Here is a 17,231-nt window from a genome sequence, read left to right on the forward strand (position 1 = left end):
TAAAAGGTGCCGTCAGGGGCCTTTTTGCTCCATGATGTGCTTTTGTAACATTGTATGTTCGAAGTGTTTAATTTACTCCCTGGGATGTAACCTTCTGAAACCTTCAATACAGAAATGTTTCCATCATTTTATTTGTACACTTTGCATTGCTTTGAAGGAATCCTGCAGTTTTGAGTTCAGCTCCAATTTGAATAAAAGCCATTATACTGCAGATGAATGCTTTTCAAATCCAGTGTCTATTCACTCTGTCAGCCTACTTCCCCCAATCTTAACTTCAACAGATGTTATTTTTTGTCCAATTGGGTGATAATCAAAAAAGTGTTAATTTTTTTCAAGAGCATTTTTACATTCTTTTTGGGGGGATGTGTGTGTATAGGATTTGGCCTAAATAGTGGATAATGAACTGTATTTTCCTGTGGTACAGAAGAAAACATGAAGCTATTTATAAGCATTCTGTTATATTTTTTCCATTGTTACTTGGCTTGCTTGTCACAGTATTTAGATGTATTATATTTCCTGCTTGTATTTGTGAATCTATTACGCCTTTCTGAATTAAGTTTATGAATGTGATTTTTCAGTGTTTTTATACTGTATTGTCTGATAAAAATTTCTTATCAAATTATTCTGCATGTTTCAATATTAATGTTAACTGATATATTACTATGCATTATACTTCCCTCTACTATTTTTCCAACTTCTATAAACTATTTGGGATGCAATGTTTTGTGAAAAAGAAAGAATGAATAAATTGATTAAAAGGTTGACTGACCTAGTAATGGATCTAGGGACTGAATCAAGTAAGTGCCTCAAGTTACTGCTAGACTGAATAAAAAACAGATTTTATAAAAAGTTACAATGTTAATCCAGTAATTTTAATAGAATTTATTAAAAAATTCTCTTCCCCAGGAGTCATTATACTGTTTCTTCAAAATGTTTCTCACTTTATATAATGCTTCTAAGACTGCAGTTAATGTGTAAAGTATTTAAAATTAATCTCTACTTGTTCTCTATCTTTAAAAAGAAAGCATAGTGTGTGGAGAGAGAGAGAAAGAGAGATGTGGTTAGATTAAAGGCTTTGGGGCTAGATTATGATGTGGCTAGATTAAAGGGTTTGGGGCATCTAACTGTTGATGATGCCTTATAGGAAAGGAAAAGCCAAAATTGTAAATATAGAACTATAGTATGAACATGGAATATAAGGAGCATGAACACAGGGTAACTGGGATTGTTTGTTCTGATTCCCAGGAAGAAAGGCAATCCAGAGGAATCAGAAACAGCTGAATTCAGTGAAAAGACAGGCCCTCCCTAACAGCTCTCCAAGTACAGGCTTCTATAGATAGCAGAGTGGTTTAGTTTGGCAAGATTTTGTCTATAGGCATGGAACAGTAAAGACCTCTACTTGGAAGAATAAAATCTTTCTTAGTTTTGGGATCTTGACAACATAGTGAAAAATGATGTTAAAAACCACAAATTGACATCTTAGGCATCATGTCAGCTGCTACTTCATACTTGCCTTATGTGATCACTCAGTGCCAGACTGCCATGAACTCTAGGAGAACTGGATGGGTGGTGATGGTGGAGGATTCAAGGAATATGAATATATTCATTATATCTCTCTGAGATATGGTTTCAAAGTCCACCAGAATGGAATGCATGCCACCCCACACTTGAAGCGACCATTCTGAAAACATATTCTATGAATTTGATTGGACATGGGAGAAGACCAGCATGGGAAGGTACATAAGGGAAGGAACATTAGATTTGGGAATTTTGGAGTGCAATTTTTAGTTCTGGCTTTGCATTACTGTATTTCATGTGAACCTCTAGTAAACTATACCTTTCTCAACAAATGGACTTAAAGATTTTCTTTCTTTGATGCTCAAGCTGAGGCAGGTCTGACATATCAGCAAATTGAGCTGAATTGGGATGGGACAGTCTCTGAAAAGATTGCATTGTTTATTACCCAGGTCATTAAAATCAAAGAAATAGTGTTATTTTTATAGTTTGAAAGGGTCTAAAAATATAAAAGTACACATTTGGAAACTGGAATGACAAAGTTGGAATGACAAAAGAAGAAAAGGTAGCTGGATGTATGGCTTAGCAAACTAAAATGCATTTATTATTTTTGAAAATAACTCTAGGCAGTGAATATATGTAATAATACTCTTGCCTTCTTTTATTTTTCCCACAACAACAACTCTGTGAGGTAAGTTGGGTTCAGACGGAATTATTAGCCCAGTATCTCCCAGATAGCTTACACACCTAAGAACTCACAGGCTCCTGGTTTCTAGTCTTGTGCCTTAATCATTAAACCAAACTAGCCTTTTTCTTCTGTATCATCAATCTTTGATCCAAAACAATATCAGGACTTTTTTATCAACTAAATCAGAAATATTTAGTCTTGTTTGGGTGTTCAGACCTGTTCATGTCATGAGATGAATTTCCAAAAGTGACTTGCCTGGATAAAGGAGAAGAAAAATATTATTAATTAATTGTATTTTAATTGTAATTGTATTTATATATAATGCATTTAATATTAGAGTTATACAAGACCATTAAGTTCAGAGCTCTAAATCAAAGTTCTAAATCCAATATGAACTCTTACATTCTCACATGAGAGAAATTCAAATAACTGTGATATGGGAGAGGCAAGGGAGTGGGCTCCAGCAGATTTTTAAGCAATGTTCTTATAATATAATTTTCTTCTTGCAGTTGTTTCCAACTTTATAATAACATTAGATTGAAAAAGACATTTGTGGAGTAAAGGGTAAAATTAATGATCTATTATGAGTCTTGTGATTGCTTATATGGCTGAAGTAATAGATGTTGACCTAATTCCAAGGATAAATCTGATGGTAGATATTTTGTTAATATATTAAGCTATTTCTTTCCATAACATTTTAAATATATGCATAAATATCTTTACATGCCAGCCATGTCACTGTCATTTCATTTATGATGCTCCTAAGAGGCAGGTTCATACTTTACTTTTGGTCTGCTGAAATGAAATTCTGTTTTAAATTAACTGATACCATATCAGTATATAGAATTTAACTGAATTTAATTCATAGAGGTTTGGAGTTCCTAAAAAGTACTTCTTTTGGATCTGTTGAAAATAATTTTCATAGTATTGAAAAATATGTATTGTAGCTTTTCAACAAAGCTAGACATTAATTAATATTTATTAATTTATATGAACTCTCTCAGATCTACAACTGCTAAAATCTTTTATTAAGCAATGCATAAGAATTGTATTACTAAACTAGAGCACAATCCAGGAATGAATTTTCCAGCACAAGTAATAGAAGTTGTATAATACCAGCTAGGTCCTGTCAGCATCATTGAAGTCAGCCTTTTGGAACATAAGGATGACTGCATTTCCCATGCTTCACTTGACAAAATACATTTTGCATTTAATTTGAAACTCTGTTCCAGTAATATAAAAGGCCCTTAATATTACATTAGTGAGCAAGTAGTGAGCATCAAGTTCAATAAAATGGATTTTTGTCTGCTTTATAAATAAAAGAAAGTAGATAATGTGCCATTTACAACTTTTGTTATGTGAATAGAAAATCTAATCTGGCAAGTATCTGGAATGAAATGGAAAATATCTAGGACTTTCTATTACTCTAATAGCTCTATTTGTATATTTTCACTCAGTTTGTATTTGATACAAATACTCTTAAATATTCTTTTATTTGTACAATGTTCTGGGAAGGAAAGACATGATATATACATGCATAATCCTTTTGATTAAATTACATGTATATTAGGTTTGCTGATTTTTTTATCAGCAAGTTTTTCTTTTGCTGCCTCATCCTATAGCTTGACAAAGAAGGGAAGGCTTTGGATCAGTCCCCCCCTTCTTTTGGTTCACTCCACTACTTACTTAAAATGATTATTGATTAAATTTTAAATAGCTTTTGTAGTTACATATACATATGAAGTATATCAAAAAAAGATTGTATTAGCTTTTTTGGCTGCTGCCACATACTGGTTTTTGGCTGCTGCCAAATCAGAGGCATATAATCAAAATCATGTGAAATATTAATACCACTTTAGAAATCCTTAGTAACACCACACTCCAGGTTTTTAAGAAAAGACTGGACAACCACCTATCTGAAATGGTATAGGGCAGTGATGGCTAACCTTTTCATCATCGCGTGCTGAAAGTGTGTGCATGCATATGTGCCTGCACCCATAATGCAATACGCGCACAACTCCCCGCCCCCTGCACAAGCACGCATGATCCCCGTAAACTGTGCACCTCTGCACATGCATGTGCAACCCCCCACATGTCACGCACCTCTGCTCATGTGTGCATGTCTCCCACGGCCCCCCGCTCCCCACATATGCACGACAGATACTCGACAATCAGCTGGATGGTGGGAAGCCATATGCATGTGCAGTGCATCTGTTCCAGGTGATGGCTTGCATGACGGCAGAAATGGCTCTGCATGCCACTTCTGGCACGCATGTCATAGGTTCACCATCACAGGTATAGGGTCTTCTGCTTGAGCAGGGGGTTGGACTAGAAGGCCTCCAAGGTCCCTTCCAGCTCTGTTCTAATTGATTGATTAAAATCTATCATAGTGTCCTGGGAGGATGAACTGCTTTCATATTACTATGTCCTTGTTTTGAGTCCTGACATCAAATTTAAATCTATTAATTATTTTATGCAGTTTGTCCTGTTTATTCTATATAGCATATAGAGCAGTGTTTGTCAACCATGGCAATTTTAAGATGTATTTCCATTCCCCATCCAGCATGAGAAGCACTGATCTAGGAGAACCCCATATATCACATTAGATAAAATGCATATTAATTTTTGTGTGTTTGTAATTGCTTGGATCTTTAAACATTCTGATAGTGTGGGTTTAGTGGCAAGCTAGACAGCTGGGTTTGTTACATGGGATTTGGTTCCCATGTTAGCAATTATTATCTTATTGTTTCTTGCTGCTTGTGAGACTGCTTCGGGATTTATGGTTGTCTATCATCTTTCAAGCAGCGGTGCTTAGTTGCTTTGTTTCTGTAGCTTGTCTTTTCTCAATTGAAGCAAATTTTATTTTATTTCAGCTATCTACTGAAAGAAGATTTTGAGCTGTTTCTAGGATAACTATGGTGTGGTTCAGAGGTGGTATTCAGCAGGTTCTGGCCAGTTCTGGGGAACTGGTAGCAGAAATTTTGAGTAGTTCAGAGAACCAGCAAATACCACCTTTGAATGGAGATTTTAGAGTATCCTTCCCCTGCTACGCCCACCAAGCCACGCCCACAGAACCAATAGTAAAAAATTTTGAATCCCACCACTGGTGTGGTTATATCATTGGCCAAAGAAATGACTATTTTCTGGAAGTGAGCCTTCATATTTCAGCCCATTATAAATATGCGCGCACACACACACATACACAAACACAGCTAAACTGTGTGTGTTGACCTATAATTTATAACAGTATTGTCAAGACACAAGCATTTTCAGCATAAAGTTTTCAACTGACAATAAACATGTGAAAGATTGTTGTTCTAACTTTGTCCACTTATAACCAATACTTTCCAAATAACCCATTAACTGATATTTTCATGATCAAAATGAATTATTGCTATACATTGAAAGTAGTGTTCCTAAGCAAACTAGCTAAGAAAAAGTTACTTTAGTGGTATAGATTGGATTCTGATGAAATTAATAATATGTTGACTAAGGAATAGTTTAAAACTGAATTAAAAACTCATTATAGATATTAATAAATACACGAAAGTCACTTCAAATTTATTATAAAGTAAGTTACAGTGATTGAATTGCAAGTTTGCCTGCCATGTTTCTGCTCAATGTAGAGTGACCTGTAGGAATTCTATATTTTTATTCAAAATTAGATGTTCAGTTCACAACAACCATGAAGCTTGGCTGAATCCAGAAAGAGAACGCTTGGCTGCTGGATATATGCCAAAGTAATTCTCTTTAACTTTGTTAAATTTAGAATCCCAATCTGTTGACTGAAAACCAGTCTAGCAATATTCATACTAGTGGAATCTTATTAAATTTATTGTTCTATTAGATCACAAGACATGATTTTTGCTTTTTGGAGTAATATGAATAGCAGTATTCCTTCCAATGTGGGCTACAAAGTAAAAACTGAAGGAAATTGAAATGATATTGAGTCACACATTTTACCACCAAGTAAGAGAAAACACATTGGACAAGCACTGCTGATGAGTATAATGGTGACCTGCCATGAAGCCACTTTTACTTGCCCTGAGTATTGGAAGAGTCAGGATATATTATAATGATAGATCAATTGTCCATGGGACAGAAATACCTTTTTCGTTCTCAAAAAATGGATGCATATTTAATATAGATTTTTAATAATTTAAACTTCATTGGCAAAGCTTTAAATATTAAATACTTATTTTGGGGAAGAGAGAGAGAAAGAAAGAAACAGACAGACAGACACAGAGAAAGAAAACTTTAGGTTCCTTATCTCATAAGTGTCTCTAGTTAAATAATGCTAGGAGTTGAAAGACAATTCAGAATGAAATGGCTGGCAGTATTTGGCATTTTAATTAAATAAATGAGTGCGCATAATGTGTATTAATAGGTAAGAGGTTTATTGAATAGTCATAAGACCTTATCAGTAACTAACATAAATATATAACAAGACAAAATACAGATAAGTTAGGTATATAAGAATACAGTAATAAAAACATATGTGAAAAAACAGGGAGTTAAAAATCGGATAATAGATCATCCTTGCAGGATACACCAACTTGTTCAATATATTGGGTTCTTAGGACCGCTGCCTTGATTATAAACTTAGCAGTCCTACGGATGATGTGTACATTAGAGGCCCGGAGGAAATATAACAATCTGTGGTTTGATTCCCAATGGGCTGTTCTTTCCAGCAGAAATGATAAACATTTAAGCCTAATGGGGGCATATATTTGGCAGTTGAACAAGATGTGGGAAATATCTTCAATGGCAGATGAACCACATAAGCAGGTTCTCTCGTGGTATGGTACATGGTGGAAGCGCCCATGTCTGGACATGGAATCCAGTAACTCAAATCTGGCTCTGGTATAGGCTCTTCTCTGTAATTGTGGCATACCCATTGAAAGGTATTTTTCAGGTTGGAAGATGTTTTTATTCTTAGCCAATCATCTTATAGATCTGTTTTTTGCTAATAATTCCATGTCAGTCTGGGCACTAATATCCAAGACTCTCTGTTTAAAAATTTCCCTTGCCTGGGGAACCCTTGTCAATAAATATTGGGTAGAAAACCCATGTCTTAAGATGGCTCTGTAGAGTTGACTGGCCCAGGAATTAAATTGGAACTTATTTAACTGTTCAGTTAGGCATAGTTTGGGAAGTCTATCTGAATCCATTGATTGTATCTTTAGCCAGTATGTAAATGTTTTAATTATTAAGTGGCTATGTAAGGAGTGGATACCCAATTTCGCTCTGCCTGCTGAAGCAGAAGTGTGTTCTTATCAGTCCCCAAATAAGTGTCTTAAAAAGCGGGTCTGTGTTTGTTCAAGTGGGTAGGCTTTATTTAAACCCCACAGTTCTGCACCATATGTCAGCATTGGAACTATTTTTGCCCTAAATACTTTCAACATAGGGGTCAAAGTGCCTGGGTAATTATGGTTAAATAATTTATATAATCTTTTGGTGCTTATCTCAACTCTTAATGTACTACTTTTAAAGTGATTAAACCAAGATCCTGTATTAATAGAGACCACTCCTAAGTAGGTGTAAGAATTTACTTGTTCAATTGACTCCCCATTAATCTGCCAATTATATTTCCTACTTTTTGTGCTGAAAGCTAACATTTTGGATTTGTTTTTATTAATATTTAAGAAATTCAAAGTACAATAGATATTCAGCTTATGCAACAGTCTCCTCAGGCCTATTTGTGAATGAGCCATTAATACCATGTCATTGCCATATAAAAGGGTAGTAATAAATTTATCAAGAATCTTTGGCATATGCAAATCTACTGCATGCAGGAATCCTGCTAAATCATTGACATAGAGATTGAAAAGCATTGGGACTAAAATGCAGCCCTGTCTTAGGCCAATATTGGTAGGTATGCTCTTAGACAGGGCTCCATTTATGCCAGTACGAATTTTCACATGGGTGTTTGAGTAAAAGGCCCTAACCAGAAAAAGGAGTCTGGGCTCCATGTTCAGGTCCGCCAGTTTCCTCCACAAGATATTTCTGTTTAACGAATCAAAAGCCACACTTAGATTAATAAATGCAGTGAATAATTTCTTACCCATTTTTAAATACCTTGTTACCAAATGATATAATGTGAAACAATTATCTATGGTAGATTGCTCTGGTAGCCTGCTTGTTCCTTCACCAAAAGATTATTTTCCATAACACAGATTTCAATTTTGCTCAACAAATGCTTTTCATACATTTTAGCAACAATTCCGATTAGGCTTATTGGTCTGTAATTATTTGGATTGCCTGTGTCTCCTTTTTTATGTAAGGGAACAATAATGGCCACTTCCCAACCCACAGGTATGCAGCCAGTATTGTTTATAAAGGTAAGTAGACCTGCTAACAAAGGCGCCCACCAGTCCATATAAGTCTTAAATAATTTAGGGGGCAAAAAATCTTCACCAGGTGCCTTATTAGCTTTTAATGATCGAATAATGGATTTAATTTCTGAAACAGAAATAGCGGGACGGATAGGGAGATTTTCTAAAGTTAATAAATCATTGTTTTGGGTATTCATAGAGTCCTGATTGGGTTTAAAAAGAAGATTAGAATAAAAATTCTCCCAGGTTGAAGCAGGAATGGGGATATCAAAATAAAATTTACATTCCTTCAATATACCCGAGACAGCATTCCAAAAGAAAGATGAATTTGATCCTTTTGCCCAAATTTCCAAGTCCGACCATAATTTAGTTCTAAAGGAAGCCTTCTTTGATGCTATCAATTTCTTATAATCACGCCTAATTTTCAACATGTTGCAATAGTTTTCTGAGGTGGGACATCGCTGAACTCTATGCATTGCAGCTCTCAAATATTTTCTACTGTACAAACAGTCAGAATCAAACCAGCTAACTCCAACTTGTTGGCGGTTTCTTATCGGAAGTTTGACAGTAAGAAATTTCTTCAATGAATGACATAGATCATCATAATGGGCCATAATATTATCTGAGCCTGAAGATGAATGAGAAATTAAGCTTCTCCAGAGGTTGTGCAGAATCTAAAAAAATAGATAATGCCGTAGTATCAACTTTGGCCCATTTGAGTTTTCTATCCTGTCTCACTTCCAGGTTTGCAAAAACCTTTTGTCACAAGATGAGTTTTTCTGTATATCTGAACTGCTTTGGAATAAAACTGAAATTGGTTGGTGATCACCACCTTCCCTCACGTGGACTTGTATATCTGCAAACCTCTCAAGCTTATCTCTTGAAACACATATATAATCTAGAATGCTACTGGAGTTACTTGAGTGATAAATAAAAGGATATATAAAACCATAGTCCTTACCTCCTATAATATAGAGATTACAGAAACCAATTGTGTACCTGCAATATTTCTTTTGTAATCATTGGAATGCCAGGGAGGAATAGATAGTAAATAATCCTCAGGAATAACACCAGAATAAACAAAATTATGTAAAGATGCCGCTACCCTGGCATTAAAATCACCTGCCAAAACTATAATAATGTTAGGATGTTGGACATTTAATTTTATAACTGTCTCTTCCAAATTTGCCCAGATATTAAGTGTATAATAAGGGGAGGAGCGAGGAGGGGTATATATATTCATCAATATCAATCTGAAAGAACCATAGAAGAATTTGACAATTAAATGAGAAGCAGAAGCATCACCAAAACTCAGCTTCTGGACTTGCCAGCCCAACTCTGCTTTGGCTAAAATTCAGAGGCCCTTCCAGAGGCCCTTCCTTTAGTCTTAGATTTAACTGCAGGAATAGACCATGAATCAAAGCCAGGCAGATGGATCTGTTCTTCATCCGTGGTCAGCCAGGTCTCCTGAAGGGCTATAAGATCAAAGTTTATCAGGAAATCCTCCAAGTCACCATCCATGGCTCTGGCTTTCCAGCCAGCAATATTCCAGGACAATAGGTGAAAATAATCTACTTGCTTGTCATTATAGGGAGAGAATTAATGTGAGCATTGGGAGGGACACTAACATTTTCCAATCATTCCACAGGAGTAATATTATCCAAAATTCCTCAGAGTCAAAAAAGATGTACTGGTTTTTAGGTGTTTGCCTTCACTACTGCCAAATTGGCAAACAGACTCCAAATGCTTCTAAGGGCCAACAACCTGTTGTATCATTGGTATCATTGTAGGTTGGCCCAGTGGGATAGTGTCCAAGACCAAAGGGAGTAGTAACGAGCTGGTGGGAACCTCCTTATGACGTAGTTCAACACCTACTCCAAGGTCATCTTCTATTTGTTGTTCTATTTGTTGTTCCACAGTAATTGAGCAACCACTTCTTTCTTCTCGCCTGTACACCTCTTTTACAGAGTTTTTATTTGCATCATCTATATGAAGATGCTATATGAATTTCATCAGAATTCTCAGAAAGAGCATTAATAACATCTGCAACCGGGATAGCAAATTCTATGGAAGGTTTTGCAGCTTTACGTGTGACTTCTAAAAGATCCTTCAGGTCATCTAATCTTTTAATGATGCCCACTTGTTCTAGCTCTGGCAAAGTACAAAAAGAGTTAATCAGGCTTGACTCCAGTATCTCAGTACGCTGCTGGATAGGAGGTTGATTTTTCAAGTTGCCACTTCTCAAGGGTGCGGGAGAGATAACATCCTTAGAGTTAACAGCTTTAAAATCATGGCAATTAGGCTTGCGGAAAGCAGTGCTCTTCTTGCCAATATGAGTTATTAAAGGACTAATACCCTCCCTAGTAAACACGCGAGTAGGAAAAATTCCAAATTCACCGAGGAAGAAATTCATTTTAAACAGCATATTGGCTATAGTGGGTGGTTTAAAAGTCAACAAAATACGTTTAAACGCCCCTCTGGTGGGAAGCCATTCCACCCTCTGCAAATCCACCAGCTGCCTTTCACAGCTGGCTAAGGGGAAGAATAACCCCTTTTCTAAATCCCCACTTCCCTTTATTCGTTTGGTTATTTAAAATTTGTAAGGTAATCTGATGCCGCTGTAGATAACAGTTAAAACTTGTGTGCTTTTTATCTGAGACTTCTTGGGAGAGAGAACCTTGCTTAGCATGCACCTCTAGGTGAGGGAGTAGATCACATGACAATTTTTTTATACTTTTAGTGAAACCCAAGTTAGCGTCCATCTTTGGATCAGAAAACTTAACAGTTGACTCTTTTAATGAGTCCACTTTATCATTGACCTCAGTTAAAAGCTCAAAAGTAGTCAGCACTGTCTGTGCTGTCAGCATGCATTGCTTAGATATAAAATCAAAAAAGTTTTTATTTTGTAATTCCCCATACTCTTGTTGCAACAAACCCTCAGTGGCAACACCGACAGCTGATGTTTGAAAGAGGGAAGATTCCCCTGATAAAGAAGCAGAAATGTCCGGAAGCTGTGATCTCTCTACCTCAGCTTATAAGTCCCATTCCAATGGATCGTATCTGTTAGAAAGGCTAATAAGTGAGGATGATAATTTATTACTTACGACCATTGACTGAATATCATTGAAAAAGTCATCCATTTTAAGCTGTTTGGTAGGGTTGCATATGGACTGTGTAGGTGAAAGAGGACGCTCCCTCTTCTTCCATTTCCTGTGGCTCATGGTGGGCCCTTTGGCTGAGGAGGGAGAAGCAGAGCAGAGCCAAATCCTCCTGGAAAGCTTTCATTCCTCGGAGTTGGAGGGAGAAGAGAGACGAAGTTGCACACTCAAGCTCAAGCCATAGTTGGAGCGCTCTTGCCCAGCCGTGTATTAATAGGTATCATTACGGCTTTTTATTGGTTTTGATGGAGGGCAGAAATAGGAAATCCTATCATTTTTAGAGATAGATCATGAATAAATGATTTCCATGATTTGATTAGTATTGTCTACTTAAATCAATTCTGTTGTTCTTGGCATCTCACAAAAAATAGTACTGACTGAAGTATATTGCAAACATCTAACAGGCTACTTTTGAATATTTGCTCACTTCTCAGTAAACATGTAGGCATATATTAGATCTTGCCACAACAAACCCAGAAAGATCTAATGTAGTCATAATGTTATTCCTATAAATATCAATCAGATAACTATCAAAATTCACAAGTAGAGCACAAGTTCATATTGTCTCCTGTCTGTGCTTTCTGGCAAAATCAAATGGTACTCCCTCCAATACAGAGTTAGAATATATAATTGCCATAACAAGGAAAAAATGACATTTAAATTCCATTGCTGTATGTAATGCTTCTTTTAAAATCCATTTAATTTGTCATCTACTGAAATATCTAGTGGAATTGAGTTTCACAATTTATGATAACTCAATCAATTCATTTATCGGTTTGGCCACCAGTCATAACTAATAAGATAAAAGCTACATAAAAGTGGCCAAACATTAATAAAATACATTTAAATGGGCAAAAATCAGTAAGAACATTAAAACATTCTCTCCACTTAGCAGCAGCCTGTGCAAGGCTTGCAAATCTCCATAATAGTGTCTCCTTGTCTAAATTTATTAAATGTTTAATTTTATGTGAATCAGGCCACAATGATTTTCTGCCAAGAAGGGCTCCAAAAAAATTCCATGTGCTCAAGAGAAATAGGAAAGTATGATAAATTACGTGAAAAATTTATTATAATTTCCATAGCATATATTCTGTGGGATATTCAAAAATTGAAGCTATCTAGCTGCTAATTCCATTTACTAGAATTGTAGTCTTGTAAGTGCCTGTGGGATGAAGACACTGTAACATAGGGGTGTCAAACTCGATTTTATTGAGAGCTGCATCAGGGTTGTGTTTGATCTCGAAGGGATGGGGGTGGGATTGGAGGAGTGGAAATGGTCATGGTGGGCATGGCCATGGAGGGCATGACACAGGAGTCATATCAGGGACACCTCTGGTGCCAAGTGCTAAGGAAGGACTTCCCTTAAATTGTCCCACTCTCATTATTATATCCTTCTTTCTGTGATGACCTGGGGCGTGGCACAAAGGCAATACAGTCAAATAATAAGTAGGAGTCCCCTTATTAGCTCCAACTTTGCCCCCAATGTCCTGGTTACCTTCTGGTCTGAAGAAAAACTCTCCCAGGAACAGCCTTTGGCTGCAGAGATTCAAGTTAAAAATGTTGTCAACAAAAACTTTACCTATAAGTTCAATCAAGGCAAGATGAGATAATTAATCCAGCAGGACAAGAGAAGGAATTCCAGACATGAAGGAATGGCAATAAATCAACCTAGTTGGGAAGATGTCAGGAACGCAGATAACCAAAGTCAACAAAGATAAACTCACGTTTGTTCCCAGAAGGCACTCAGCTTTCGTCTCTTTTAAACTCTCTTCCCAGGTGTGCCTAATGAAGGGAATTAGGGCCCTTTCCTCCCCCATAAACCACACAACCAATGTTGCTCTCTTTTCCATTCCTCCCTGTGTGCCCTAGGATGAAGAGGGATTGGCTCTGGGTTCTTCCTCTGAATTCTCTCTCTCTTGTTCTACCTCTCCCCTCCTCTGCTCAGCCAGGCTTTGCCCTTCCCCAGTTTCCTCCAAAGGCTTTGCCCTTCCCCAGCCAACAGAGCCAACACTCCCTGTCAGCTGTTTGTCTTCCTCCTCGGATTCAGACTCAGACAGGGGCATAACACCTTCCTTCCTTCCTTCCTTCCTTCCTTCCTTCCTTCCTTCCTTCCTTCCTTCCTTCCTTCCTTCCTTCCTTTTCTTCCTTTCCCTTCCCTCTTCATTCTCTTTTTTCATCTTTCCCCCCTTTCCTTATTTTCTCTTCCTTGCTCTCTACCCATCTTTCCTTCTTTTTTTTGCCTTTCCTCTTTCCCTTTTTCCTTTCCTATCCCTTCTTACATGCACAAATGAAAAAGAGGAAACATTTCTCTTTTTGTTTTATTTTTAGTTTGTTTTGATAGCCCTCTGCTAGCAAAAATGGAGCCCAGGAGCGTGCATGGCCATCCTGTGCCCTGTTTTTGGCCACACCTGCAACCCTCTACCAGTAAAAAGAAGTGTTTTCAGTGGCAGAGATACCGCAGGCTGGTCCTTTTCTATTTCCAGGCTGGCCCACCAAACTAGATCTAAGCACCCTGTGGACCTTGAGTTTGACACGCCTGCTGTAACACATCTCAGATAATGTTCACATCCCATTTTGGTCTTTTTAAGTGCATACCAAGAATAATTTGTATTTTGTGATAGTTAAAAAATTCTTTGGGCAAAGATATCCAACATCTTGTTTTTAAATTGTATTATCTGGATTATTATAACTTAAAAAGAAATATGAAGAAAAAAAGATATAAATAAGATTGGATAAAAATGTAGCCAACTGATGGGAAGATGAGTGGAGAAATTAACTTACTTTAGGAACCACCTCTTTATAACTCATGGAGCAGATGGTTGGAGGAGTTTAACCCAATAATTAAATGCACTAACAATTATTTTAGCTTTAATTGGGTACATACCAGCTTCTCCCTAGAGAAATGAAATAGAAACACAATTGGATGCATCTAAAATAATTCTGAGGAGCTTATTTTGAAATAATTCATACCATAAGGGGTAGAAATTTCCCAGAACTTTATTGTGTGAGAACAGTAAGGGACTAACTCGATTTTGGGAAGAATTAGAATTGGTGGAATTTGTTGGCCACCAGTTGTATGCCATAAATTTATTATTACTGCCAAATCTTTCCAGATATTTTTTAATTGTTCATGATAATGTGAATGGCAATTACTGGCATGAACAAAAGGACACTCAAGTATGTGTAAGAGAGCACACACTATATATTATAGTTCCAAACTCTCCATTTGTACCTTTTCCTTTTCTCCACCCCCTTTTCAAGCATTCATGATTTGAATATTCAAGGAACAATAGCTACACAATTTATGAGTTGAACAAAGTACTTCCTTTTGTTTCTCTTGATTCCTTTATTGTTCAGTTTCATTGACTGATTTCAAGATCTGTTATTATGAGAGAGAAAAGAAACTATGCTTTTATCACATTTGGCATCTTCCCTCCTAGTCACCAACTTCATTAGTATTGCAGGTTTATTTTAAAGGGAAATAGTTCTAACATCTTGATTATTTTCAAAAGTTATTCAATACTATTTTTGAAATATATACAATATTGCAAATATAATTTCACATATTTTAACTGTTATTCTGATAGAAATAATTTTAGCTTAATTTTCTTCCTAATGACTCCAATAGCACTTAGCAATAGCACTTAGAATTATATACTGCTTTATAATGCTTTACAGCCCTCTCTAAGTGGTTTACAGCATATTACTTCCAACAATTTAGGTCCTCATTTTGCCTACCTTGAAAGGATGGAAGGCTAAGTCAACCTTGAACCTGGTTAGATTTGATTTGCCAAATTTCAGGCAGCTGGCTGCAGAAGAAGTAGCTTGCAGTACTGTACTCTAACCACTGCACCACCAAGGCTCTTAACTTCCAACATGGACTTTGTCTTTTTATGCAGCAGCTTACTTTTATAAAACCAAGATCTGTTCCTTGGTCAGCTGCTATCATTATATTAAATTAGAATCTATTTATATTTAATCACTTTTATAACTTGTTAAAATGTCTTCTCAAAGAGAAAAGGCAAAGAGAGCACAAACAGTGCAAAGAAAGAAAAAGAATAAAAAAGAAAAACTTAGGTAATGAAAGAAATACACAAAGAAGTGAGTTTAATCTTCATTAAAACAAGTATAAATAAGTTTGGTAGTTTTTCATCCACTATCAGGTTACAAACAGATATCTCTTCTTCCCATAACCCACCCCTTATCTATAAGCAAATCCATAAGATATCAACTCTTCAATCTTAATGTCAGCAAAAATCCATAAAGGATTGCCAGAATTTCATAAAAACATGTCTTATTTAACTTTTATCAGATAAGCCAACTGAGGTTTCTGACATCTTAATGGGATTCACAGACTTGGACTGAAAGATCATGAAGAATGATCTTGACACCTGAGTATGTGGAATATGAAAATAATGACAAAGGAAACAAACTGTACTTCTGAAAATAAAACTATTATACTTTTTAAACTCCTTAGAAATCTCTCACTTATGTCCTTTTGTTATATATTTTCTGTAACCACAATTGTGCTGTCCCAGCTATTCTACAGGAATTGGATAGTTACTTAGGAATTGTGAGCTGTCCCCTTAAGGGAACGCATCATGGTAAATGTAGTTAAAGGTATCCTGGGAAATGTAGTGCATCTCATGTGGCTACATCTGTAATCCTGATTGGTCACTGAATTAACCCTTGGTGGGTTAAGGGAGTTTTCCTCATTCTTTGTCTGAACTCTCTACCTCATGGCATCTTCCTTCTATCACTATGAGATGGGTTAGGAGATAACCATCTTTCACGTGCAAGGCAGATATACAAAGGATTGGTCATTAAAGAAGAACTTTGTCATAAATGTGAGTTATGAAGATACCTGATGTACCAATAAATGAACTTTGTTATGGAAGCTTTGTTGAGTTATCTATCTGCATCTGCACAGCTATAAATCTAGCTCTGTGCAAGAGACAGAACAACCATCACTCCTCTAACTGGCGGGGGGAAAGGGACACAGGAAATTTATGTCAGGTGTGTTACAATGTCATATCAATAATGCAAATTGTATAGTTCACAGCGTCTATGTAATAGCAAGTATGACAATAACATAGCTTCTACGTGATGCCTTCCTTCAATGCCAAGGAAATAACCATTCATTATATTTCCACCTTTATTTTCTATACCAAAATAGGCAAGGTATGGTTCCCAGATATTTTTTTAATTGTAACTCTCATTATTTCTTAATATTTTGCTACTGGTAGGTGGAGTTCAAGGCCATCTGGAAGCTTCCATTGACAGTACCTACCATTTTAGTTATATATTTTGTAAAAATGTCTGAGCTGCAGTTCAACCATTCTTTATTCCAGGATAGCTTATGAGAACAAATTGTCTCATTATATGTCATTTTCCTAGTCCATAAATAGTGCTGAGAAAATTGAGCTAAACATAGTCTAATTGGAAGAGAGTTTCTTTCTTACCCCTTTAATCTTATGTATCTCCAAATTTATTACTTTAAATGAAGGATATTTATCTATTGCATATGAATAATGT

Source organism: Pseudonaja textilis, chromosome 7 (genome assembly GCF_049901715.1).
Source record: "Pseudonaja textilis isolate UNSWEBS1 chromosome 7, rPseTex1.2, whole genome shotgun sequence".
Lineage (NCBI taxonomy): Eukaryota > Metazoa > Chordata > Lepidosauria > Squamata > Elapidae > Pseudonaja > Pseudonaja textilis.